Raw genomic sequence first — 27,469 nt, 5'->3', positions numbered from 1 at the left:
ATCTACTGGGGCTTTACCGATTGTCACCGGTGCCATACCTCGTGGCACATCCTCATCAGGTTGGTTAGGGGGCGAGGGAGGTCTTGGTATATTGAGGCGATTTCTCAGATAATCCCCAAACCATTCATCCATCATATTAAAGAAGGCAGGTCGGGCCTCTTTTCGGCCTTCTGACATCAGCCTTCTACTACTACTAGATACAGCTCGTTGTATGGAAGCTAGAGCATGGCTCTCGGCTCCCTCGGACTCATATTGTGCTTGATTGGAAGACATTTACTATATTCAAAACAATTTAAGCAATTAGGAGACTTCACACTATCAACATTCAAATAATGGCATGTATAGCGAACTTTAAAATCCTCTACGGTAGTCCTAGAACTAACTAAACCGTAGCTCTGATACCAATAAATATAACACCCTTCACCCGTATCAGTTATCAGGATAGGATTCGAGGTATTACCAAAACTTTACATTTAAAACATACTGAATCGACTCACCAGGTTTAGTTTGGGATAGGACTGGGAACATTTAATAACTTTAGAAAATTTCCTTATTTAGAAGTGTCACACGCCCGTGTATGATGGGCCGTGTGGTCATCCATGCCTGTGTGGTCTAGGGCACGTCCATGCCTTTAACCCGTGGGCAACATTGACTTTTAGGTACGGCCAAGGCCCACGCTTGTGGGCTCACCCTGTGTCCAAAACTTGAGCATTCTGTTAAATTAACACGGCCCAGACACACACCCGTGTGTCCTACCCATGTGCTAATTTGACTTAAAGTTTTAAGTGCAGGGGACACACGGTCATACCACATGCCCATGGGGATGGGCTATGTGTCACACACAGCTTAGACACACGTCCGTGTCTCTAACCATGTGGACTTTAATAGGCTATTTTCTAAGCCTTTAGTCACCCTTTTCTACTTCTTCTTCTTAATAGATACCAAATTCAAAGTAAAACATGATTATACACTTGTAAATGATCTTGATAAAGTTAGTTGTATGGAAACCTCATATCATTGGTTTCATACAAAAAGTTTATTTCCCATCTAGTATTTATGAGTTCTTATGTTATTGTAGCACATTCAAAATTTGGCTCGTTTTTGAACTCATTGCCAATTGTAGCAACCCATCATATAAGAACATAAACATGTATATAAAGGTAGGTCATAGCCTACTTCTAAATATGCCCATTTCCATGGCCTTATACAAAAAGATGAATACATCTTTACATGCCTTCATTTGGAAATTCAATGACACATATGACAAAATACTCAAAGCCCTATACATGCCATTAACAAAATAGAAGTGTCTTTATACGAAAGCTTGACTAGTTGATAGTGTGTTGCTTCTCTAACCATCTTCCAATCTTTATGAGTCCTCGAGCTCTGTAAAATAGAGAAAAGAGAGGGGGTAAGCATTTTCATGCTTAGTAACCTCGAATAACTAGAAAGTAAACTTACCGAGTAGTTAGCATACCTCCACACTTAAATCATGAAATCATCAATTATGAAGTGATTTCCTATCACATGCAGTCAAGTAATGAGTTAGTCACATAACAAAGCATCATGTAATTTATGGAGATGAGCTCATCATTCATCATCTTATTGACATTCATCATATTAATCCCGTTGAGTTTCTAGGAAATCCCAATGGAATACCCATTATCCGTCAATTCTTATGAATGATCATTTCACATATATGCACTCCCGTGAACCTCACATCTCATGGCAGGATTTCCAGTCCAGGCTAAATCCTCCATATCAAGAACTCATAGGATGATGTCGAGATTACCAATCTAGGCTAAATCCCTTATAGAGACAAACACCCTTAATGAGTTTGAATCTGAATTACCAGTCCAGGCTAAATTCATACCCTAATCGGATTACCCGTATGAGCTAAATCCGTAATGCACATATATTCTTCGAGACGCTTGATCATTCATGGAACACCCGTCCGAGCTAGATCCTTTTCATAATTGAGATCATGGGTTACCCGTCCGGGCTAAATCCTTTCTGTAACACATGCAGGATCTCAATTCGCTTGTAAATCATGGTTTATCCATCGAATTCCCTTTTTAACCTCAACCGAGACATTTTTCACATGCTATCATTAAATATGCATTTCTATGATATTTCATACCAATAATAAAAACATTCATCATGTATTCATAATTCATACAATTATGCATATTAGGGGTTTACTTTAAGTTATTCGAACTTACCTGGTATTCGTTTCAGAGATATGTTTCGGTTATTCCGAAACCTTGCGTTTACCACGATCGACCTCCGAAATTTTTTCCTCGGGGTCTATAATAGCAAAATTAACTCATTAATACCCCACATTATACATTTCAAGTTTAATATCTACCCCTGGTCCAAATGACCATTTTGCCCCTAACGCTTCACATTTTTACGATTTAGTCCCTAGGCTCGTATAATGAAACACGTGCACTTTTTATCTTACCCAAGCCTAGCTGAACACTTTTCCTTCTTACAGTAGCCCACATTATCCATTATTTTCTCATTTCTACCACACATTTACATCTTTTGCAAAATAGTCCCTATAAAGGTTTTTCATGAAAATCAACTAGGAAAAGATGTTTAATACACATTCATCTTTCATATTCCTCCATAATCCATCAAAACACAAGCAACTCATGCATGGGTAAATTTTTAAACATGAACCCTAGCATGAAATATGGGTAGAAATGGAGAGAGCTAGCTACCGGGATTTCAAAAATATAAATAGCATGAAAAACGAGGCTAGGGAGCACTTACTATTGTGCTTGGAAAGCTTGAAACCCTAGCTATGGAGAACTCCAAATTTTTGCCTCGATGAAGGAGAAAATGGCTGATTTTGGCTTGATTTTTCCCATTTTAATTCATTAAAATGGCAAATGACCAAAATGCCCTTATGCCCTTTCTTTAAAATTTCATCCATGCAAGCCCATTTTTGTCCAAAAATTTAGAATTTGGGCAAATTGCTCTCCAAGACCTTCTAATTCATAATCTAAAGCAATTTCTTACAAATTTCTTCTAGAAATCAAGTTTTACAATTTATTCAATTTAGTCCCTAATTTCCAATTAGACATCTTATACTTAGAATTTCTTCATGAAACTTTAATACACGCATATATTCATATTCTAGGCCTCATAATAATCATAAAATAAATATTTTGATGTCAGATTTGTGGTCTCTAAACCACTATTCTGACTAAGCCTTATTTCGGGATGTTACATGAGGTTAGTTCGTGTGTTAATAATAATGCAATACCATTCTTGAATTGTAATTTTCTATTGTTATGGCATAAATTGTATAATTTAATATGTTTAGGAGAAGTTTATAGATGGTGTGTATAATATGGAAAATGTGATGCTTGTTGTGTCATGTGAAATTGAATGGCAAATTATTGTTACATGAATTGAATGTTAAATTACTATTACATGGGTTGTACCTGATGAGATTTCGACAAGTTTGTACGTAAATAATTTATCGATTCTTTTTATTTTATTATATTTTGCCATCATATGAAATGTGGCTGCCTATAGAATGATTATTTGTTGTAAATTGCAAATTGAAAAAGGATTATGAATAAATTGGTAACATGTTATAAAGTGAGGAATTTCCCAGTTGAGCCTTAGGAATAGAAACGAAATGATCTATTGTGAGGTCAGGTGTGTAGTACTAAGTGCAGGCTACTACATGTACTGGATAATTGGTCGCATGTGTAGGACTAAGTGCAGGCTACTATGCGTACTCGATAACTTCGATCACGTGTGTAGTACTAAGTGCAGGCTACTACGTGTACCAGATAATTGGCCGTATGTGTAGTACTAAGTGCAGGCTACTATGCGTACCAAATAGCCTTGTCTACAAGTGTGAAAATATGTGCAGGCAACTGAGTATCAGTTATTATTTCGAAGAGTTCAACGGGAAAATCAATTAAATAAAAATACATGTGAACATAATTATATGATGAATAAGTGCAGGTATATGTTTATGAAAATTATGAGCAATGTCCTCGATATTTGAGTGAACTTCGATAAGACAAAATGGATTAAGTGAAATTATGTAAGAGTGAATTTTAGTAGTAAAAGCAGTGTTGGACAGCAGACGCTATGTGACTTTGAAAATTCACCAAAAATTGTGTAAGTTGAATTAAATTTCAAAAAAATTATGCAATTAAATATTAATGAGTCTAATATAAAAGAAACATGGGGAGCAAATGAGTTCTATATTATGTGATATTCTAATTTTTGTGAGACAGTGTCAGAATGAATTTGAGATCCCCTGTTTTGACTTGGAAAAATCGTTAAAAATTGTAAAAAAATAATTATGAGTTATAATTTATATGAATAGAATTCTAAATGAGTCTACTTTCATGAAGAATGGACAGGAATATCATCCATGTTCCAAAATATGAGATAAATAATTTTTAGTGAAGAGAGGTCAGAACTGTTGGACAGTGAAACAGGGGAAATTTTAATGAATAAACTGTACTAATTGGTTAAACCAAAAATTCTAGAAACTTTATTGAAGAAAGGTATATGAGTCTAGTTTCAAGGAAAATTAACGAAACTAAATTTTGAGTTTTTTAGCTCCAGATGTGAATGATTTAGTAACTATAACTCGATAAAACAGCTTAACCTAAACATGTGTAATTGTACAATTATAGTGTTTTATCTAGAAAAGCATGTTAGTTTTTGCTTATTAATTTCATATGGACTTACTAAGCGTAAAGCTTACCCATCCTCTCCATTGCTTTAGTATTGGCAGGTCGGCTTGGGGTTGGAGATTGTCGGAGGCAAAATCACACTATCAAACTATCATTTTTGGGAGAATTAATTCAAATATTAGAAATATCAAGTGAGTGGCATGTATAGGAAGTTGGTTTGTGATACGTATTATTATTATGACTTTGACCATACGTATCAGTCTGCATTGAGTTATCGTATATGATCATGAGATGTGGTCTTATCCATTATGGTTTATACGTTTGATTAATCATGTCATGTCCTATGTTTCGATGTGATGATAGTTAACTTTGTTTATTATGCATGATTCGTAATATATCAGGTAAGTTAAATGCAGGCCAGTGGATCATGAATTAAATGGAAATAAGTAATGTTGCCTTGAATATGTATGTTTAATGGACAAATTGGTAACTACATTATGATGGTATAAAATGAGAATAAGATTTAGCATGTCTAGTTCTAGTTAATATAAGAATGTATATTATATACAGGATGGTAAGCAAATATGTTTAAAGTGAATGACATGTTATTGCATGATTATGGATGTGTAAGTGCTCATTTATGCCACGTTATATGTCTTTAAATATGGTCTATGCATGTGTTCGAAATGTTTTGAATTAAATGAAATTTTATGGCTCAGTTTTCATCTATGTGTATGGTTAAGTCTGGTAATGCCTCGTACCCTGTTTCTGCCTTGGATATGGGTAAGGGGTTGTACACAGCATTTAGGTCTGAGGCTCATGCACCTGCCAGAGCTTATGCTATACATGCACGTGAGGAATCTTCATCCCCAGACGTTATTACTGGTACATTCACTCCCTATGATACTAGTGTAATTGCATTGATTGATCCTGGTTCGACTCATTGTTATGTGTCCGAGAATTTAGTATTCAGTAAGACTTTGCCTGTTGAGTCTACTGAGTTTGTGATTAAAGTATCGAACCCCTTGGGATGGTGTGTTATGGTTGATAAAGTGTGTAAGAATTATCCCTTGATGAATCAAGATTCGTGCTTTCCAGCTAATTTGATGTTGTTGTCATTTGATGAGTTCGACATAATTCTAGGTATGGACTAGTTGACTTTGCATGATGCTGTTGTAAATTGCAAAAGAAAGACTATTGATTTACGGTGCCAGAATGATGAGATTATTTAGATTGAATATAATGATCTGAATGGTTTACCGGCAGTGATTTCTTTGATGTTAGCTCAAAAATATGTAAGAAAAGGTTGAGAAGCTTATTTTGCTTATGTGCTTGACTTTAAAGTGACCGAAAGAAGAAGATTAAATTAGTACCAATTGTGTGCGAGTATCCGGATGTGTTTCTTAAAGAATTGCCAGGTTTGCCACCTATTCGAGAGGTAGAGTTTGGTATTGAGTTAGTACCGGGGATGACTCCAATATCGATAGCTCCATACAGAATGGCACCTACTGAATTAAAAGAATTGAAAGCTTAGTTGCAAGAGTTGATAGATAGAGGTTTTGCGCGACCAAGTATCTCTCCTTGGGGTGCACCAATTTTGTTTGTGAAAAAGAAAGACGAAACTATGAGAATGTGTATCGATTATAGACAGATCAATAAGGTGACTATAAAGAATAAGTATCCATTGCCATGGATTGACGATCTGTTCGATCAGCTGAAAGGGGCTACAGTGTTTTCAAATATAGATTTGAGATCAGGCTACTATTAGTTGCGAGTTAAAGACTCCGATGTGCCAAAGACTGCTTTCTGAATGAGGTACGGACACTTTAAGTTTTTGGTTATTCCTTTTGGACTTACTAATGCACCTGCTATTTTCATGGATTTGATGAACCGGATCTTCATACAGTATCTGGATCGATTTGTGGTTGTGTTCATAGATGACCTTTTGATCTACTCCCGTGATGACACTGAGCATGCCGAACATCTGAGACTTGTGTAACAGACTTTGCAAGATAAACAATTATATGCGAAGTTCAGTAAATGTGAGTTCTGGTTATGTGAAGTCAATTTCCTAGGCCATGTCGTATCAGCATCAGGTATTCGGTTTGATCCAAGTAAGATTTTGGCTATACTTGATTGGAAACCTCCGAGAAATGTTTCTGAAGTTCGAAGTTTTTTGGGACTTGTTGGTTACTATAGACAGTTCGTGAAAGGTTTCTCTATGATTGCAACCCCGATGAAAAAGTTACTTCAGAAAGATGTTAAGTCTGAGTGGTCAGAAAAGCGCCAGAAAAGTTTTGACCAGTTGAAAGCCCTTTTGATCGAAGCTCCAGTGCTAGTTCAGCCAGAATCGAGTAAAGAATTTGTTATTTATAGTAATGCATCTTTAAATGGTTTAGCCAGAAAACAGTAACCTCTAATCATCAAAGAACATTTCTTACATTGTCAATTAAAACATGATTGCCTAAATGGTTTGACACCATAATCACAAATTTGGTAAACTCGACAAGCAATTTCTTATTATTTACCAAATTCATACAAACATATGAATGAGTAGATCCAAGGTCTTTTAATGCAATAACATCAGTATCATAAAGAGAAAAAGTACTAGTAATAACATCGAGATACGTCGCTTCTTCGCGAGCACGGATGGCATAGGCTCTAGCTGGTGCTCTCGCTTACGATCTCATGGCTGTATCTTTAGTCACACTTTTACTACTAGCTCCATTCCTAGTAATCCTCGAGGGCCTTCCTCTAGAAGCAATATTACTAGGCCTTGCACTTTGAAAATGATCTTGAGAACGACACTTAAAACAAGCCCGGTTATTCATTCTACATTCGCTGAGATGACGTCTTCCACACTACTAACATTCGGGTCTGTTAGACTTTACATTGCCCACACTCGCCATTGAGGTGGTTTGAGATTTAAAACTAAAATGTTGCTTCTCACGATCTCTGCATGAATACCCCACTGAAAAATTTGATCAGGAATACATTTCTTTAGACTTCTTGGACTAAGATGGAAATGACTTACTCATCGGTCTCTTCCTCGAGTCTTTAGCTACAAGATCATCTTTCCTCTTCTCTTTGTTCAATTCTTCGACCTTACAAGCCCGTTCAACCAACACCACAAACTCTTTCAACTCTAAGATCCCGGCTAACACACGAATGTCTTCATTCAATCCATCCTCAAATCTCTTGCATATGATGGCCTCGGTGGAAACACACTCCCAAGCATACTTATTCAGTTTGACAAATTCTCACTCATACTCTGTTACGGTCATACGACCCTATTTCAGCTCAAGAAATTCCTTATGTTTCTGATTGATGAACCGTTGGCTAATATACTTCTTACGAAACTCTTCCTGAAAGAAGTCCCATGTAACATTTTCTCTCAGAACTACCCATACAAATGTATACCACCAACGGTATGCAAAATCTCTCAGAAGCGAGATAGCACACTTTAAACACTCATCTAGTGTGCAGGACAACCCATTAAATACCCTGATGGAGTTTTCGAGTCAAAACCCAGGTCTCTCGGGATCATCATCCATATTAGCTCGAAAATCTTCAGCCCCATGTAATAGTCTGTTTAGACCCTAGTTGGAATAGTGGTTTTGAGATAACAAATTTGAGTCAGAAAAATATTTTAAATATATTTTCAATGGTTATAATATGCGAATTGACATGTGTGAATGTTTCGTATGAAAATTCGATCGTTTGTGTGTTCAATTTAACAAAAGGACCTAATTGCGTAAATTGTAAAAGTTGTCTGTTGTTTGTTAAAATGCTTAATTGATCTATCTTTTTAGAAAAGAGGTCCTTATGTTGTTATTTGACCACTGAACATATGAGTGGACATTAATAGCCTTGATATTAATGTTTTAAATGTTAATTAACTAAGGGTATAATGGTAAATGGTATATTAATATGTGTTAAATAAAAGAAATGTTAAAATTAGCTCATTTTAAGTGTTCTTCAACCGAAAATCAAAGAAAAAGAAAAGGAAAAAGAATATCTAGGGTTCAACCAAAGCTTTCTTTGATTAAGGTATGTGTTTTGATTCGTTTTTGATAATTTCTACATTTTTGTAATCGTTGCTTAGTATATTATCAAGCCCATGTCTTAATTTCTAATTTTGATAATGATTTTGAGTTATGTCATTTTTTATTTTCTAAGCTTTGTGAAGTTAGTTGATGGAAAATGAAAGATATGTTTTGGGTTAGTATATTTTATCTTTTAATTTTTGATGAATTTGAGTAAAATAGATTAAATTGTGAAAATGAGTTTTTGAGGGTCTAAAATGTGAAATAAATGAAATATATGGGCTTGTATGGGCTATAGGAATATTTGGCCAAGCATATGCTTAAAGAAATTTAGTGTACTTTGTGATTTTATGAATTAGGGACTAAATTGTCAAAATGTGAAAATATGAGGGTTAATTTGAAAAATGTTCTAAATATGTGTTTTTGGATTGATTTGAATTACTTGGTGAGTAAAAGAGTTAAATTTAAATTTATATAGATCAAGAACCAAAGAAAATGAAATTAGATTGAAGAAAATCGAAAGCCATCGAGTAGCCGATTCTGTTTATTCGAATCTGTACGAGGTAAGGCGATATACTAATAAATGTATTTTGAATTGAATTATTATTGATTATATGATTTTAAACAATATTGAATGAATATATGTCATGACATAGGATCCAATATGTGTTATCGTGTAAGACCACATCTGGGACGTTGACATCGACTTATGATTTACGTATGAGACCATGTTTGGGATGTTGGCATCATATTTGATTTCGTGTAAGACTCTGTCTGGGACAGAGGCATCGATATTTGATTACATGTAAGACTACGTCTGGGATGTTGCCATTGTATGAGATTTTTGAGCTATCCGCGTATCCTTATGATTCTGAATGGTTCAAAGGGCATTCTGAGAAATGAATGAATTTATGTGAGATGTGTATCCGATTCAAGTACATTTGAAATGTATACTTTTTTTAAGAACAAAGGTAAGTATATGTACAAGTGATGATATTTGACATAAGTATGAGAAAGTATGTTATTTGTGCAAATGAAATGAGTATATGGAAAATGTACATGAGTTATGTGGTTCGTGATAGTATTTGACTATAGAGTATATGTATTTGATGATGTTTATATGTTTTATTTGATAAGTTTATTTGTATATGGCTTACTAAGCTTTTGAAAGCTTACTTTATGTGTTTCTCAACTGTTTTATAGATATCGTAGCTACCAAGAGCTCGGGGATCGTCGAGGATCGTCACCACACTATCCAACTCTATTTTGGTACATTTTGAAAGTGTAAATATGGGAGTATGGCATGTATAGGCTAAAAGTATTTAGATATGTTTTGTGAAGTGTATATATCTAGCCATGTGATTTGGCCTTCTATTGGTGCTGTATATGTATGAGTTTTGGTATATGATATGTGATACAATTGTGGTATGTTTGATGTGTTCATAAATGGCCAAGAGAAATGGTAAGTTTGGTAGGTTTTCGTATGTGCTTAATTGTGGAATTAGTAAAAATGTGGTGTGAAATTGAATGTGAATATCAAGGTTATAAATCATATAACTTGGTATGTTTTTGGCTTATGGAATGATATGATTTGGTATGTATTTCAAGCATGAAATATGTTGATAATGATTTGGTATAAATGATGTATGTTTTGGTTGTGAAATGGTTGAGAATTTGGCATAAAATGTTTTGGTTTTAATGACTGTAGGGAGGACCCTTAATGGGTGGCAAATTGGCCTTGTAAATAGCCTTTGTTTGCCCATATAGGCAGGGACACGGGCTTGTGCCTCAGCCGTGTTGCTTGAGGGCCACTTCAAAATGAACCCGGGTAGACCACACGGTCGTACACACGGTCGTGTGCTAGGCCGTGTGGCCAAGATAGTTTCGACCATGGGCTAGACACACGGGCGTGTGACTGGACATGTGATCCAAGTCAGTAGCCTCCCTAATTTTCAGACAGCCTGGCACACAGGCGTGTCTTGTGGCCGTGTGGACAAGTTAGTATGTATGCCCTGTTTTGACACGGCTTAGACACACTGGCGTGTCTAAAGCCGTGTGAGGCACACAGCCTGTTCACATGGACGTGTGACCTGTGAACTTTTAAAAAAATTGTTTAAATTTTGAAAATTTTGGTATGAGCTCGATTTAGTCTCGATCTCTTTCTAATGCATGTTTAAGGTCTCGATGTCCTATATAAGGGACATTATGATCATGTCTGATTATGATGGTGGATAATGTATGTGAATTGTTTGTAAAATATTTTTAATTGTCTGGTAATGCCTTTAACCTTAATCCAGCAACGGATACGGGTTAGGGGTGTTACATTTGGTTGGTATCAGAGCTACGGTTTGTCAATTCTAGGACTAATGTAGCATATGTGAGTCTAGCTATATATTTATGAACTACCATAGTGTGATGAATTTTGACAATGAAAATGTGTTTTTATATAGCATATGGATCCCGAACGAGCCGTAGCTAACTATGTCGAGAGCAATGCACCTGCTCCCGCGCAAGGGACAGCGCCATTTGATTCTAAACCAGCTACAAGTAGCCATGATAGAGAGGCTAGACAAGCCTTTTATCAAATGATGAATGATTGGTTCAGTTAACACATTAGAACTAATCCGGGTATTCAACAACCCCCAACCCCGGCTAATCCTCCACAAGTCCCTGCTATGTAACAAGTTAATCTGAATCAGTTGAATAAGCCTCAAGTTGATAAAATTAGAAAATATGGGGGCAAAGAGTTTCGTGCTACAACTAGTGATGATGCTGAAAGAGTCGAGTTCTGGTTAGAGAATACGATAAGAGAATTTAATGAATTATCTCTGACTCCGGATGAATGCATAAAATGTGTCGTTTCACTTCTGAGAGATACGGCGTATCACTGGTGGAAGACTTTGCTATTCGTGGTTTCGAGAGAGCGAGTCACCTGGGATTTCTTTCAAGCTAAATTTTGAAAGAAATACATCAGTCAGAAATTCATAGATCAGAAACGTAAAGAGTTTCTTGAATTGAAGCAAGGCTGCATGTCTATTACAGAATACAATTGAGAATTTGTAAGACTGACTCAATATGCTAGAGAATGTGTTTCAACTGGAGCTATAATGTGCAAGAGATTCGAGGGTGGTTTGAACGAGGATATCCATTTGTCTTGAGATCAAAGAATTTGTAGTGCTTGTTGAACGAGCATGTAAAGCTGAAGAACTTGGGAAAGAGAAAAGAAAAGTTGATTCAGAAGCTAGAGAAGTGCGAAAGAGATCATCGAGCAAGCCATTTTAGTCCATGTCAAAGAAATTCTGAGATGATTATAGCCATTCAAATGCTAATGTGGAACATTTGAATAGAGATCGTGCTAGATCACATTTGAGCTTCAAAGCTCCAGATACATCTATTGCCAGTGTTGGAAATGTTTGATCTGATCGACCCGAGTGTAAATACTGTGGTAAAAGACATTCCGGCAACTGTAGATTATATGATCGAGGTTGCTTCAAATGTGGATCTTTAGACCATTTCATCCGTGATTGCGCTGAGTCTGTCCAGTAAGAGATTGTGCAAAATCCGAGGCCAAGTGGCAATGTATCTCGTGGTAGACCTCCTAGAAATACGGGTAATGTGAGTGGTAGTCAGAGGGGAACAAAAGACACCGCTGTTCCATCCGAGGCTAGAGCACATGCCAGGGCTTACGCCATTAAAGCTCGTGAGGAAGCTTCGTCCTCTGATGTGATAACTGGTACTTTTACTCTTTATGATACTTTTGTGATTGCTTTGATAGATCCTGGATCAATGCATTCGTATATATGCATGAATTTAGTATCCAGTAAGGCTTTTCTTGTAGAGTATACTGAATTCATTATTAAAGTATCGAACCCCCTAGGTAAAAGTGTCTTAGTTGACAAGTTGTGTAAGATTTGTCCGTTGATGTTTCGAGTCCGGCTGATCTAATGTTATTACCTTTTGATGAGTTTGATATAATTTTGGGTATGGATTGGTTAACTTTACACGATGCTATTGTGAATTGCAAACGAAAAACTATTGATTTGAGATGCAAGAATGATGAAATAGTCTGAATTGAATCTAGTGACTTAAATGGGTTACCGACTATGATATCTTCAATGAAAGCTCTGAGTATTGTGAGAAAAGGTTGTGAAGCTTACTTTGCCTATGTGATTGATTTGAAAGTGTTAGAAAACAAAGTTGAATCAGTGTCTGTTGTCTATGAATTCCTTGATGTGTTTCCTGAAAAACTTTCAAGATTACCTCCAATCCGAGAAGTTGAATTTGGCATTGAGTTAGTACCTGGAACTACTCTGATTTCGATAGCTCCGTATAAAATGGCTCCGACCGAACTAAAAGAATTAAAGTCTCAGGTGCAAGAGTTTACCGATAAAGGGTTTGTTAGATCGAGCTTTTCACTTTGGGTGCTCCGTTCTATCACTGAAAAAGAAAGACTGTACGATGAGAATGTGCATAGATTATCGTCAGTTGAATAAAGTGACTATTAAGAATAAGTATCCTCTACCTCGAATTGATGATTTATTTGATCAATTAAAAGGAGCTACTGTATTTTCGAAGATAGATTTGAGATCAGGCTATTATCAGTTGCAAGTAAAAGACTTAGACATTCCGAAAACTGCATTCAGATCAATGTACGGCCACTATGATTCTTAGTTATGCCTTTCAGATTAACATATGCTCCTGCTATCTTTATGGATTTGATGAATAGAATTTTTAGACCATATTTAGATTTATTTGTTGTCGTAATCATTGATGACATATTGATTTATTTGCGTGATGAATTTGAGCATGCCAAACATCTGAGAATAATGCTACAGACTTTGCGAGTAAGCAATTGTATGCGAAGTTCAGTAAATGTGAATTCTGGTTACGAGAAGTTGGTTTTCTGGGTTATATTGTATCATCATCAGGTATTCGAATTGATCCGAGCAAAATTTTAGCTATTTTGGATTGGAAGCCTCTGAGGAATGTCTCCAGAGTCTACAGTTTTCTTAGACTTGCCAGTTACTATAGACGATTTGTAAAAGCCTTTTCTATGATTGCAACTCCATTATCAAAATTGCTTTAGAAAGATGTGAAATTTGATTGGTCTGAAAAGTGTCAAAAAAGCTTTGATCAGTTGAAAACTTTGTTGACTGAAGCTCCAGTGTTAGTAACCCCGAATCTAGGATGTGTTTTGATGCAGGAAGGTAAAATCATTTCTTATGCTTCGAGATAGTTAAAGCCGCACAAAAAGAACTATCCAACGCATGGCCTTGAGTTAGCTGCGATCATATTTGCTTTGAAATTTGGCACCACTATCTGTTTGGTGAGAAATGTCAAGTATATTCTAATCATAAGAGTTTGAAATATCTAATGACTCAGAAAGATTTGAATCTGTGATAGAAAAGATGGTTAGAATTGCTAAAAGACTATGAGCTTGTTATTGATTATCATCCAGGAAAGGCAAATGTTGTTGCTGATGCTTTGAGTCGAAAATCATTGTTTGTATTGCGTACGATGAATGCTCATTTGGTTTGGTCCAATGATGGTTCGGTTTTAGCCGAATTAAAAGCAAGACCATTATTTATTCAACAGATTATCGAAGCTCAGAAGGTTGATAATGAGATTTTAATAAAATGAGCTCAGTGTGATTTAGATTCTGATTCAAAATTCAGAGTTGATAAAGATGATTGTCTAAGATTCCGAGATCGAATTTGTGTTTCGAGAAATCCAGAGTTAATTCAGATGATTTTGAATGAAGCTCACAACAATCGTTTATCTGTTTATCCGAGTAGTACGAAAATGTATAATGACTTGAAACAGCTCTATTGGTGGCATGGCATGAAACGAGATATCTCTGAATTTCTTGTGAAATACTTAATTTGTCAGCAAGTTAAAGCTAAACATCAAGTGCCATCTGGTTTGTTACAATCGATTATGATTCTTGAGTGGAAATAGGATAAAGTAACGATGGATTTTGTTTCGGGTTTGCCCCTATCTCTTGGAAAGAAATATGCAATCTGGGTAGTTGTTGATAAATTGACGAAATTAGCCCATTTTATTCTGGTACGATCTGATTACTCACTTGATAAGTTAGCTGATTTATACATTTATGATATTGTGAGATTCCATAGTATGTCATTATCTATTGTGTCAGACAGAGATCCATTCACATCGCGATTTTGGAAGAAACTGCAAGATGCTTTAGGTACGAAATTGCACTTCAGTACTGCTTTCCACCCACAAACAGATGGTCAATCCAAATGGATTATTTAGATTCTCGAGGATCTGTTGAGATGTTTCATTCTTGAGTTTGAAGGTACGTGGGAATAGTATTTTCCTTGATTGAATTCGCCTACAATAATAGTTTTCAATCGAGCATTAAAATGGCACCATACGAAGCCTTATATGGTTGCAAATGCCATACACCTTTGTATTGGACTGAGCTTAGTGAGAAGAAGATTCACGAGGTTGACTTGATAAAAAAAGACTGAATAGAAAGTAAAAGTGATCCGAAATAGTTTGAAAGTAGCTTCTGATCGTCAAAAATCTTATGCAGATTTGAAACGAAAAGATATTGAATTTGAGATCGGTGACAAAGTTTTTTTGAAAGTATCCCTATGGAAAAAAGTACTTCGGTTTGGTAGAAAAGGCAAATTGAGCAGGAGGTTCATCGGGCCATATAAGATTATTGAGCGTATCGGGCCGGTTGGTTATAGATTGTTGTTGCCACCTGAGATAGAAAAGATTCACAATGTATTTCACGTATCGATGCTTCGACGATATAGATCTGATCCTTGGCATGTAATTCCTCTATTTGAGATTGAGATTCAGTCTGATATGACCTACAATGAAGAACTGATCCATATCTTAGCTCGTATGGTTAAAGAATTGTGAAATAAGATAATTTCGTTAGTAAAAGTATTGTGTTGAAGAGGCTACGTGGGAGCCTAAAGATTCTATGAGACAGCAATATTGGAACATATTCAACGGTAAGATTTTCGGGGATGAAAATCCCTAAGGGGGAGAATTGTAACCGTTCAGTTTAGACCCTAGTCAGAATAGTGGTTTCAAGACTACAAATCTGAGTCAGAAAAATATTTTAAATATATTTTCAGTGCTTATAATATGTTAATTGACATGTGTGAAAGTTTCATATGAAAATTCGATCGTTTGTGTATTCAATTTTATAAAAAAAAAGAACCTAATCGCGTAAATTGTAAAAGTTGCCTGTTGTTTGTTAAAGTGCTTAATTGATTTGTCTTTATAAAAGAGAGGTTCTTATGTTGTTATTTGACCATTGAACATATGAGTGGACATTAATAACCTTGATATTAATGTTTTAAATGTTAATTAACTAAGGGTATAATGGTAAATGGTATATTAGTATGTGTTAAATAAAAAAAATGTTAAAATTAGTTCATTTTAAGTGTTCTTCAACTGAAAATCAAAGAAAATAAAAGGAAAAAGAATATCTAGGGTTTGGCCAAAGCTTTCTTTGATTAAGGTATGTGTTTTGATTTGTTTTTGATAATTTCTACGTTTTTTTTGTAATCGTTGCTTAGTATATTATCAAGCCCATGTCTTAATTTCTGATTTTTGTGATGATTTTGAGTTATGCCATTTTTTATTTTCTAATCTTTGTGAAGTTAGTTGATGGAAAATGAAAGATATGTTTTGGGTTAGTATATTTTGTCTTTGAATTTTTGATGAATTTGAGTAAAATAGACTAAATTGTGAAAATGAGTTTTTGAGGGTCTAAAATGTGAAATAAATAAGATATGTAGGCTTGTATGAGCTATAGGAATATTCGGCCAAGCATTGTTTAAAGAAATTTGGTGTATTGTGTGATTTTATGAACTAGGGACTAAATTGTCAAAATGTGAAAATATGAGGGCTAATTTGTAAAATGGCCTAAATATGTGTTTTTGGATTGATTTGAATGATTTGGTGAATAAAAGAGTTAAATTTGATTTTATATAGATCAAGAACCAAAGAAAATGGAATTAGATCGAGGAAAGTCAAAAGTCATCGAGTAGCCGATTCTGTTTATTCGAATTCGTACGAGGTAAGTTGATATACAAAAAAATGTATTTTGAATTGAATTATTATTGATTATAAGATTTTGAACAATGTTGAATGAATATATGTGTTGAGAATGAGATATCCAAGAAAGTATCGACAAAGTTTTGACGTCTGAAAAGCCAATACGAACCTTAGGAATAGTTAGGATACATATGTCATGACATAGGACCCAATATATGTTATCGTGTAAGACCATGTCTGGGATGTTGGCATCGACTTATGATTTATGTGTAAGACCACATCTAGGACGTTGGCGTTGTACGAGATTTTTGAGCTATTCGCATATCCTTATGATTCCGAATGGTTCAACGGGCGTTCTGAGAAATGAATGAATATATGTGAGATGTGTATCCGATTCAGGTACATTTGAATTACTTTGTTTGAGAACAAAGGTAAGTATATGTCCAAGTGATGATATGTGACATAAGTATGAGAAAGTATGTTATTTGTGCAAATGAAATGAGTATATTGGAAATGTACACGAGTTATGTGGTTTGTGATAGTATTTGACTATAGAGTATATGTATTTAGATGATGTTTATATGTTTTATTTCATAAGTTTATTTGTGTATGGCTTACTAAGCTTTTGAAAGCTTACTTTGTGTGTTTCTAAACTGTTTTATAGATATCGCAGCTACCGGGAGCTCGGTGATTGTCGAAGATCGTTACCACACTATCCAACTCTATTTTGGTACATTTTGAAAGTGTAAATATGGGAGTATGGCATGTATAGGCTAGAAGTATTTGAATATGTTTTGTGAGGTGTATATATCTAGCCATGTGATTTGGCTTGGTTTTGGTGCTGTATATGTATGAGTTTTGGTATATGATATGTGATACAATTGTGGTATGTTTGATGTGTTCATAAATGGCCAAGAGAAATGGTAAGTTTGGTAGGTTTTGGTATGTGCTTAATTGTGGAATTAGTAAAAATGTGGTGTGAAATTGAATGTGAATATCAAGGTTATAAATCATATAATTTGGTATGTTTTTGGCTTATGGAATGATATGATTTGGTATGTATTTCAAGCATGAAATATGTTGATAATGATTTGGTACAAATGATGTATATTTTGGTTGTGAAATGGTTGAGAATTTGGCATAAAATGTTCTGGTTTTGTTGACTATAGGGAGGACCCTTAATGGGTGGCAAATTGGCCTTGTAAATGGCCTATTTTTTGTCCACACGGGCAGGGACATGGGTGTATGTCTCAGCCATGTTGCTCGAGGGCCATTTTGAAATAAGCCTGGCAGACCACACGGTTGCACACACGGGCATGTGCTAGGCTGTGTGGCCAAGCCAATTTCGACCACGGGCTAGCCACACAGGCATGTGATTGGCCGTGTGATCCAAGTCAGTAGCTTCCCTAATTTTCACATGGCCTGGCACACAGGCGTGTTGTGTGGCCGTGTGGACAAGCCAGTATATATGCCCTGTTTTGACACCGCATAGACACACGAGCGTGTCTAAAGCCGTGTGTTGCGCACGGCCTGCTCACACGAGCGTGTGACTTGTGAAACTTTGAAAAAAATTATTTATGTTTTAAAAAATTTGGTATGAGCTCGGTTTAGTCCCTAATGCATGTTTAAGGTCTCAATGACCTATATAAGGGACATTATGATCATGTTTGATTATGATGGTTGATAATGTATGTGAATTGTTTGTAAAATATTTTTCGATTATCCGGTAACGCCTTTAACCCTAGTTTGACGATGAATACGTGTTTGGGGTGTTACACCCCATGCTTTCGGATCTTATCTACCTGCGGCTTATTCATTCTTACAAAGTCCATACCATGTGAAGCTACGGGAACCAATCGAGGAATAGGTGGGGGTGGAGGAGGTTGGGCATTCGGATTTGTTCAAACAAATTTTGTATACCACTCATTCATCATATGGAGAAAGGCTTCCCTATCTCCTTCTACTTGACTAACCGTAGGGGGTCTACTATCAGCCTCAGCTCGATTAGGATCCATTACTATATGAAATCACATTTTACAATTGTCAAGAGTCATCACACTATCATAGTTCATTTATGGCATGTATAGATAGACACTTACACATGCTACGTTTAGTTCGAGAATCGACTAAACTGTAGCTCTGATACCACTAAATGTAACACCCCTTACTCGAATTTGAGGCTGGAATAGGGTGTGAGGCATTACCGCACTTAAACTCAAACAAACATTCAAAATAGAGACATAAATTTCCACTCAGATTTAAAACTTTTCAAAAATATTCATATCATCCCTTAAACGAGCCTATGAGTCCCAAAAAATGCATTAGGAGTGGTTTAAGACTTATCTGAGAACTTTAGAAAATTTCCCCATACTTAGAAATTTTTTTCACCAAAACAGGGGTCTCACGCCCGTGTGGCTTGTGACACGCCCGTGTCGGTAGGCCGTGTGATCACACACGCTCGTGTCCCTAACTCGTGTAACTCTTTGTTTATAACGTCATCAACACACTGAAGTCACACGCCCGTGTGCTTAGGCCGTGTAGGCGATTTAATTTACATAAATTTTCATAAAATAGATTAAGACTTCACACGCCTTGGGCACACATCCATGTCCTTGGGCTGTGCCCTTCACACGGTTGAGACACACGGTCGTGTCTTTGTCCATGTGGAAAATTTAAAGCTAAAATTTAAGATGCAGGGGCCACACGGCCGGATCACACACCCATAGGGTAAGCCATGTGTCACACATAGCCTAGACACATGCCCGCGTGTCTACTCATGTGGAAAAAAATAAGGCTATTTACCAAGTCATTTTGCCACCCTTACTTGCACCAACATACTGAACAACAAGCAACACAAATCCAAGTATATACATACAACCAATTAAGCCACAATCAAGTCATCCATACATCAATTACATGTTATTTCATATCACATACAACATCTCATACTTATCATCTTAAACCATGCAAAATCCACATTCATGAAAAACATCTTCATATTGACTATACTTAACCAATATTAGGCAATTTCAATGGCCATTTACAAAATGAACCATCAATCATTATAAGCCAAGACATTTGGCCAAATCGAATATGACACATAACAAAATGACCAAGTCCCTATACATGCCATAACTCAAAATGATGTAATCATAAGTACCCTAAATGATAATTTGATAGCATGAATGGATCTCTGACCATCTTCGATCCCCAAGTTGGCTTGGTAACACTATAAGACAAGGGAAAAAGAAAGAGGAGTAAGCTTTAAAGCTTAGTAAGTTCCTATGCAAAAAATAGGCATTATAAACACACATTAACATATACTTAACATGAAGTAAATTAGTATAAATGTTATTTTAAATTTCATAATCAAGCTTAGCATAGATGTTATTAATACCTTAACATCATAACTTACTCAATCAAACCATACCGTAGGTTCATCACATATCGAGCTCATTACGCATGAGTTTTATGTACATACCTATACCAAACTTGCAACTTACCATAATCTTTCACAACATACCATAGTCTTTCACAACTTAAACTTTGCTGTTAAGTTTTCTGTTGAACCACTTGGAATACTAAAGGATACTCAAGCAATCTCACACACATAATACCATACCAATGTCATATCCCAGATATGGTGTAACACCCCAAACCCGAGACCATCGCCGGTGTCGGACACGAGGGGTTAACAAGCCAAGATCACATGTTTTGCCCACCAATTTGACATTTCCAGTCAGGCTGGAAGACTGCGTCACCTTCGCCTTAAAAATCATATCTCGAGTTTCAAAACTCAGAAACTGGTTTCGTAAATTTTCCCTGAATTTAGACTCATATATCCATCCATGGATTTATTTCTAGAATTTTTGGTTGGGCCAATTGGTACAGTTTATTAGTTAAAGTCACCCATGTTACAGGGATCGACTGCTCTGACCTTCGCTCGGTATAACTTGAATATCTCTCTGTACAGAGCTTTAATGCTGGTTCCGTTTGCTTCTAATGAAACTAGACTCAAAATGGAATCTGTACATATAAGGTATGTCTCCTAATTCTTTCTGTATAATTTATAGTAAATTTTTAAAGTTGCGACAGGGGACCCAGAAGCCGTTCTGGCCCTGTTTCACAATAGCTTCCATATCTCTTAACATGTAACTCCTATGACCATTTCGTTTCTTCCATATGAAAATAGACTCATCAAGGTTCATTTACATAGCTTATTCACTATTTAATACCATTCCTACGAATTTTGGTGATTTTTCACATTCACATCACTGCAGCTGGCAGCATCTGTTTTTAAGGTAGGTCTTACCTATTTGGTAGTCTCCATGAACCAACTAGTCTTGCCATACATAGGTTCATATATGATCATTTTAACCATGCCAATGGCTGATCATGTGACCAACGCTCCCATTTCCAATCCATAGCCACATCATGACACCAAATATATACATACAAACCACAAATAGTCTAAGTTCATGCTTCCTTTTACGAGCCATTTTCGCATGGCCGTATACATATACATCACCACATTTTTAAACTAACAGGTAGTCCTATACATGCCATTTCAAAGTTCAAACAAAATTTATACCAAAATAGAGGCGTTGATAGTGTGGATGACTTGACTTTATTGATCCCGAATCCGATTGCTATCGAGCGAAATCTATAAAACAGAGAGCCAAAGTAACGGGGTAAGCATTTTTATGCTTAGTAAGTCTCAAGGAATATAATCAACTCTAATTACAGCAATACATTCACATAGCCAAATGCATCATTTCATTAATACACATTCTTACTTCACACTTCATCATTATATACTTTCACAAAGTATCAATCAAGTCAATAACTGAAATTCATTAGTCGATTGAGCGAATGTTGCTCAAACGTGTCGACTTTCCAATGCACATATAAACGTACCTTATTCTTTGGGCTTTTCGGATGTACTAATTGAATTTATTACAGCAACCAACACTCACCTCCAGCCCAAGATTCTTCGGAATATAACCGGGCACAAATGCCTTGGTCTTAGCCGGATAGAATGACTCGCATTTAATGCCTTGGTCTTAGCCCGATATAGCCACTTGCACAATTGCCTTGAGTCTTAACCCGGATATAATTTCCAGCATAATTGTCTTGGGCTTAGCCCGATATCATTCAATTTCTCATGTACGCATACATCAATAATCATTGGACATACATATTTCATTTTCGTTACTAAGGCTCAAACGCTAATATAATCACAAGCATATTCGCCTTGGGACTTAGCCCGGTAGAATTCAAATACTCATACACACATAATCAATAATCAATACACATCCATACTTTATTTCACATAATTCAAGTAGGGTCACTTCTTGAGGACTTACCTCGGATGTTGTCGAACGGCTTTTTCGGCTATTCGATCACTTTCTCCTTCCCCTTGTCCAATTGTGGCCCTCTAAGCTCTTGAGCTAATTCAAACAAATTCAATTTATTAAAACCTCATTGTGCTAGCTTATGGCCGAATATGACAAGGAGTTTAAATGGTCATATGGCCACCCTTTAGCTTGAATACACAATGGTCATGCACATTTTATACTACATCAAGCAATTCAATACAATTTATTCGAGCATCAAGGAAATGCTAAGGCCTTCAATAGGCTACCCAAGGCCGAATATTCATGTACATGTTGAGGCCAATTATGCACTTAATACCTCACAAAAACAGCATGCATTTTACTAGTTAATGCTTTGCATATTGTGGCTCAAAACTTATAATATAGCATCAAGCACTTATATGTGTGCTAGGCGAATTGTGCTTGCAATTTCACAATTATTCTTCAACATCTTCTTCTTTAAACAAACTTATTCATCACTTCCTTCATAACCAAAACATCATGTGCAAACATATATATACATATATGAGCATGGCGAATTTCAAGGTGTCCATAGCCATCCAAAACACAAATTTTAACTAACATGCAAGAAGCATGAACCATGCTCATGAATGCATCATGGCGAATATGACAATCATGCTCCTTTTCAACTTCAATCATGATAAAACAAAAGAAAGCTCAAAATCTTACTCAAGAGTAGACAATCCATCATTGCATGCATCATCATCAAGCTTCACACTTAGCATGCAATGGCTTTATCACCATAACAACTTTGGCCAAATACCATTTCCATGGCTTAACAAAGATTTGAGCCATGGCTAACATGCACATCAAGTTAGCAACCAAAACATGCATCAAACTCCTAACACAACCTCATACATACCTTAATCTTGATGCAAACTTAGCCAAATCTCCTTCTAGATCTCTTCCAACCCAAGCATGAAGCAAAAATCCTCCCCTTTTTCCTTAGTATTTTCGCCAAGAAGTGAAAATAGATGAACAAATTTTTTCTTTTCTTTCTTTAGGATATTCGCCAAGGCTATGGAGAAAGATGAACACTTTTTTTGTTTCTCATCCTACTAACATTAATTTTTTTTCCATACTCTTATTTTATTATTTCTAACATCATCCATTAGTAAAACATGTTGGGAACATGTTTCCCTTGCCCATAATTTGTCATGGCCTACCATCCACCTTAGGAAATGGGATAATTGACATGCAACTCCATTTATTTCACTTCATGCATTATTAGGCCACTTAAAAATACACCTATCACATTTTCAAGTCCTAGCACATGGGTCCTTTCTTATAAATTTGCACCTAATTAATAAAAATCGAGACACGAAATATTTACGCATACAAATTCCACATACAATAAGCACGGAATATAACACCTAATTATTCTTGTGACTCAGTTTCGTGGTCCCGAAACCACTCTCCGACTAGGGTCACGTTAGGGGTGTCACATATGGTCTTACATGGGATCTCATACTGATGCCGATAGCCCAGCTATGGTCTTACACGAAGTCTCATATCGATGCCATATCCCAGATATGGTCTTACACGTAATTTCAACTAACCCTAATGTCATGACATTTATATCCTATCTATTCCTCAAGTTCAACTAGGATTTCATGCTTGTTGTAACTTCATTGCATACGTCCGAGGTTCAATCACAATTCATACGATAATAAAGCATTTGAAACATATTTAAAATGATGCATTATTTACATACGAACTTACCTCAGTGCAAAAATAGTAGAAAATGATCTAATCGTCAAACACCTTATTCTTTGTCGATCAAGGTCCAAACTTCATTTTTCTTAATCTATAATAGAAAATTTAGCTTATTTAATATTCATATTACTCAAATCAGCCCAAAAATCATATTATGGAAAAAATTACACCTTTGCCCCCAAACTTTGACATATTTACATTTTTGTCCCTAGGTTCGTAAAATGAAATGCATTCAACCTCTTTGTTACCCAAGCCTAGACAAACCATAAACATGCTCATATCAGCCCACATTTTTCATCAAATCAAATTTTTACTATCCATTTTACAACTTTTTACAAATAGGTCCTTTTTATACATTTTCACCAAAAATCACTTAGTAAAAGTTGTTTATCACACCTTAAACATACAATATCTTCCATCAAACATCAAAATACATATATGTCACACATGGGTAAATTTTTAAACATGTACCCTACTTGAAAACAATGGTAGAAATGGAAAGATCGGGTGAATACGACTTTAAAAACGTAAAAGCATTAAAAACGGGGCTAGGATGTACTTACAATCAAGCTTCAAAGTTGAATAAAACCCTAGCTATGGTGTCTCCAAATTTTTGGCCAAGGGTTGGAGAAGATTGACAAATTTTGGCTTTATTTTTCATTTTTATTCTTTTATTAACCAAATGACCAAAATGCCCTTTTTGCCAAACTTTAAAATTTTATCTCACCATGTCCATCCATTAACTTAAAAAATGGTTTAATTATCATATAAGGACCTCTAATTTAAAATCTCATAGAAATTGGACACCTCTAGCATGTAGAACTCAACTTTTACACTTTTTACAATTTAGTCCTTTTTACTAAATTGAGTGCCCAAACATCAAAATTTTTGAACGAAATTTTCACCAAATTGTAGACCATTAAAATGTAATAAAAATAAAATTTTATATGTTAGATTTGTGGTCTTAAAACAACTGTTCTGACAAGCCCTAAAATCAGGCTGTTACATGAAAGCTCAATTACAAGAGTTGACAGATAAAGGTTTTGCGAGACCGAGACCGAGTTTTTCTCCCTAGGGTGCTCTGATATTATTTGTCAACAAGAAAAATGGATCCATGAGACTTTGTACCGATTATCGTCAACTCAACAAGGTTACGATAAAGAACAATTATCCATTACTGAGGATTAATGACTTGTTTGATCAACTGGAAGGAGCAACAGTATTCTCGAATATTGATTTGAGATCTAGCTACTATCAGTTGAGGGTTAAAGATTCGGATGTGCCAAAAACTACTTTCAGAACAAGGTAAGGGCATTATGAATTTCTTATTATGCGTTCCAGACTAACTAATGCTCCTGTAGTTTTTATGGACTTGATGAATCGAATTTTCTGACTGTATTTAGATAAGTTAGTGGTTGTGTTCATCGATGACATCCGAATTTATTCTGGAGACGAGTTTGATCATGTTAAGCATTTGAGAACTGTATTGTAGACATTGAGAGACAAGAAATGGTTTGCTAAATTCAGTAAAAGTGAGTTTTGGCTCCGAGAAGTCAATTTTTGGGACATATTGTTTCAGGTGATGGTATTCGGGTTGCTCCAAGTAAGATTTTGGCAATTATAGATTGGAAATCGCAAAGGAATGTTTTTGAAGTCAGAATATTTTTGGGTTTAGTCGGTTATTACCGACATTTTGTCAAAGGATTTTCGATGATTGCTACTCCTATGACCAAGTTGTTGCAAGAAGATGTTAAATTTGAATGGTCCGAAAAATGTAAGCAAAGTTTTGAGAAATTGAAAGCATTATTGACTGAGGCACCGATTTTAGTACAACCGAAGTCGGGAAAAGAATTTGCAATATATAGCGACACTTTATTGAGTGGTTTGGGTTGTGTGTTGATGCAAGAGGGAAAAGTGGTAGCTTACGCCTCGAGATAGTTAAAACTGCATAAAAAGAATTATCTGACACACGAATTGGAATTGGCCACCATCGTGTTTGCGTTGAAAATTTGACATCATCATTTGTACAGTGAGAAATGCCATATCTTTACTGATGATAAGGGTTTAAAATATTTGATGACTCAGAAAGATCTGAACTTGCAACAACAGAGATGGCTCGAGTTACTAAAGGATTATGAACTAGTGATTGACTATCATCCGGGAAAGGTGAATGTAATCGCAGATGCTTTGAGCAGAAAATTTTGTTTACTTTGAGAGCTATGAATATGAGATTGACTTTATCTAATGATGGTTCAACTTTTCCCGAGTTGAAAGCTAGACCAGTGTTTATTCAGCAAATTTGTAAAGCTCAAAAAAATGATAGTGAATTGCAAGCCAAAAGAGCTCAGTGTGAATCGAGTAATGATACAGACTTTCGAATCGATTCAGATGATTGTTTGATGTTCCGAGATAGAGAATGTGTACCAAAAAATGATGAACTTATTCAGAAAATTCTACACAAGGCATACAGTGGTTGTTTATTAGTTCATCCATGTGGTCGAAAATGTATAACAATTTGAAGAAATTGTATTGGTGGTCAGGTATGAAACGAGATATTTTAAAGTTTGTTTTGAGATGTTTGATTTGTCAACAAGTAAAAGTCAAACACCAAGTGCCTTAGAGTTTTCTTCAACCAGTGATAGTACCCGAGTGGAAATGGGATAGGATTACAATGGACTTCGTGACAGGTTTGCCTTTGACTCTGAAAAAGAAAGATGTTGTGTAGGTTGTTGTCGAACGATTGACAAAATTGACTCATTTTATTCCAGTACGCACTGACTACTCACTTGATAAGTTAGCTGAATTGTACATTTCTGAGATTTACTTCAAATAGAGATCCGAGATTTACTTCGAGATTTTGGAAAAAGTTGCAAGAGGCTTTGGGCACCAAATTGAATTTTAGTATAGCATTTCATCCTGAAACTGATGGTCAATCTAGAAGAGTAATTCAGATTCTTGAAGATATGCTCCGATGTTGTGTTATAGAATTCGAAGGTAGTTGGGAGAAATATCTACCATTGGTCGAATTTGCTTATAACAATAGCTTTTGTTTAAGTATAAAGATTGCACCGTCTGAAGCATTGTATGGCCAAAAGTCTCAAACTCCATTGTATTGGAAAGAACTTAGTGAGAAACAGATGCATGGGGTTGATTTGGTTAGAGAAATCAAAGAAAAATTAAAGGTAATCCGTGATTGCTTGAAAGCCGCTTCAGATAGACAAAATTCGTACATAGATTTGAAAAAAAAAAGAGATTGAATTTTAGATTGTTGATATAGTATTTCTGAAAGTATCTCCTTGGAAGAAGATTCTAAGATTTGGCCATAAAGGCAAGTTAAGTCCACATTTCATTGGGCTATATAAGATTACTGAAAGAATAGGGCCAGTGGCATATCGATTAGCTTTACCGACTGAGTTAGAAAGGATTCATAATGTGTTTCATGTGTCAATGTTGCGATGATACCGTTCTGATCCCTCACATGTGATTTCTCTGACAAAAGTTGAGATTCGACCTGATATGACGTATGGTGAAGAACCAGTCAAGATATTAGCTCGGGAAGTTAAACAATTGAGAAATAAAAGTATAGCCC

Source organism: Gossypium arboreum, chromosome 9 (assembly GCF_025698485.1).
Source record: "Gossypium arboreum isolate Shixiya-1 chromosome 9, ASM2569848v2, whole genome shotgun sequence".
Lineage (NCBI taxonomy): Eukaryota > Viridiplantae > Streptophyta > Magnoliopsida > Malvales > Malvaceae > Gossypium > Gossypium arboreum.
Note: the sequence above shows the minus strand (reverse complement) of the source record.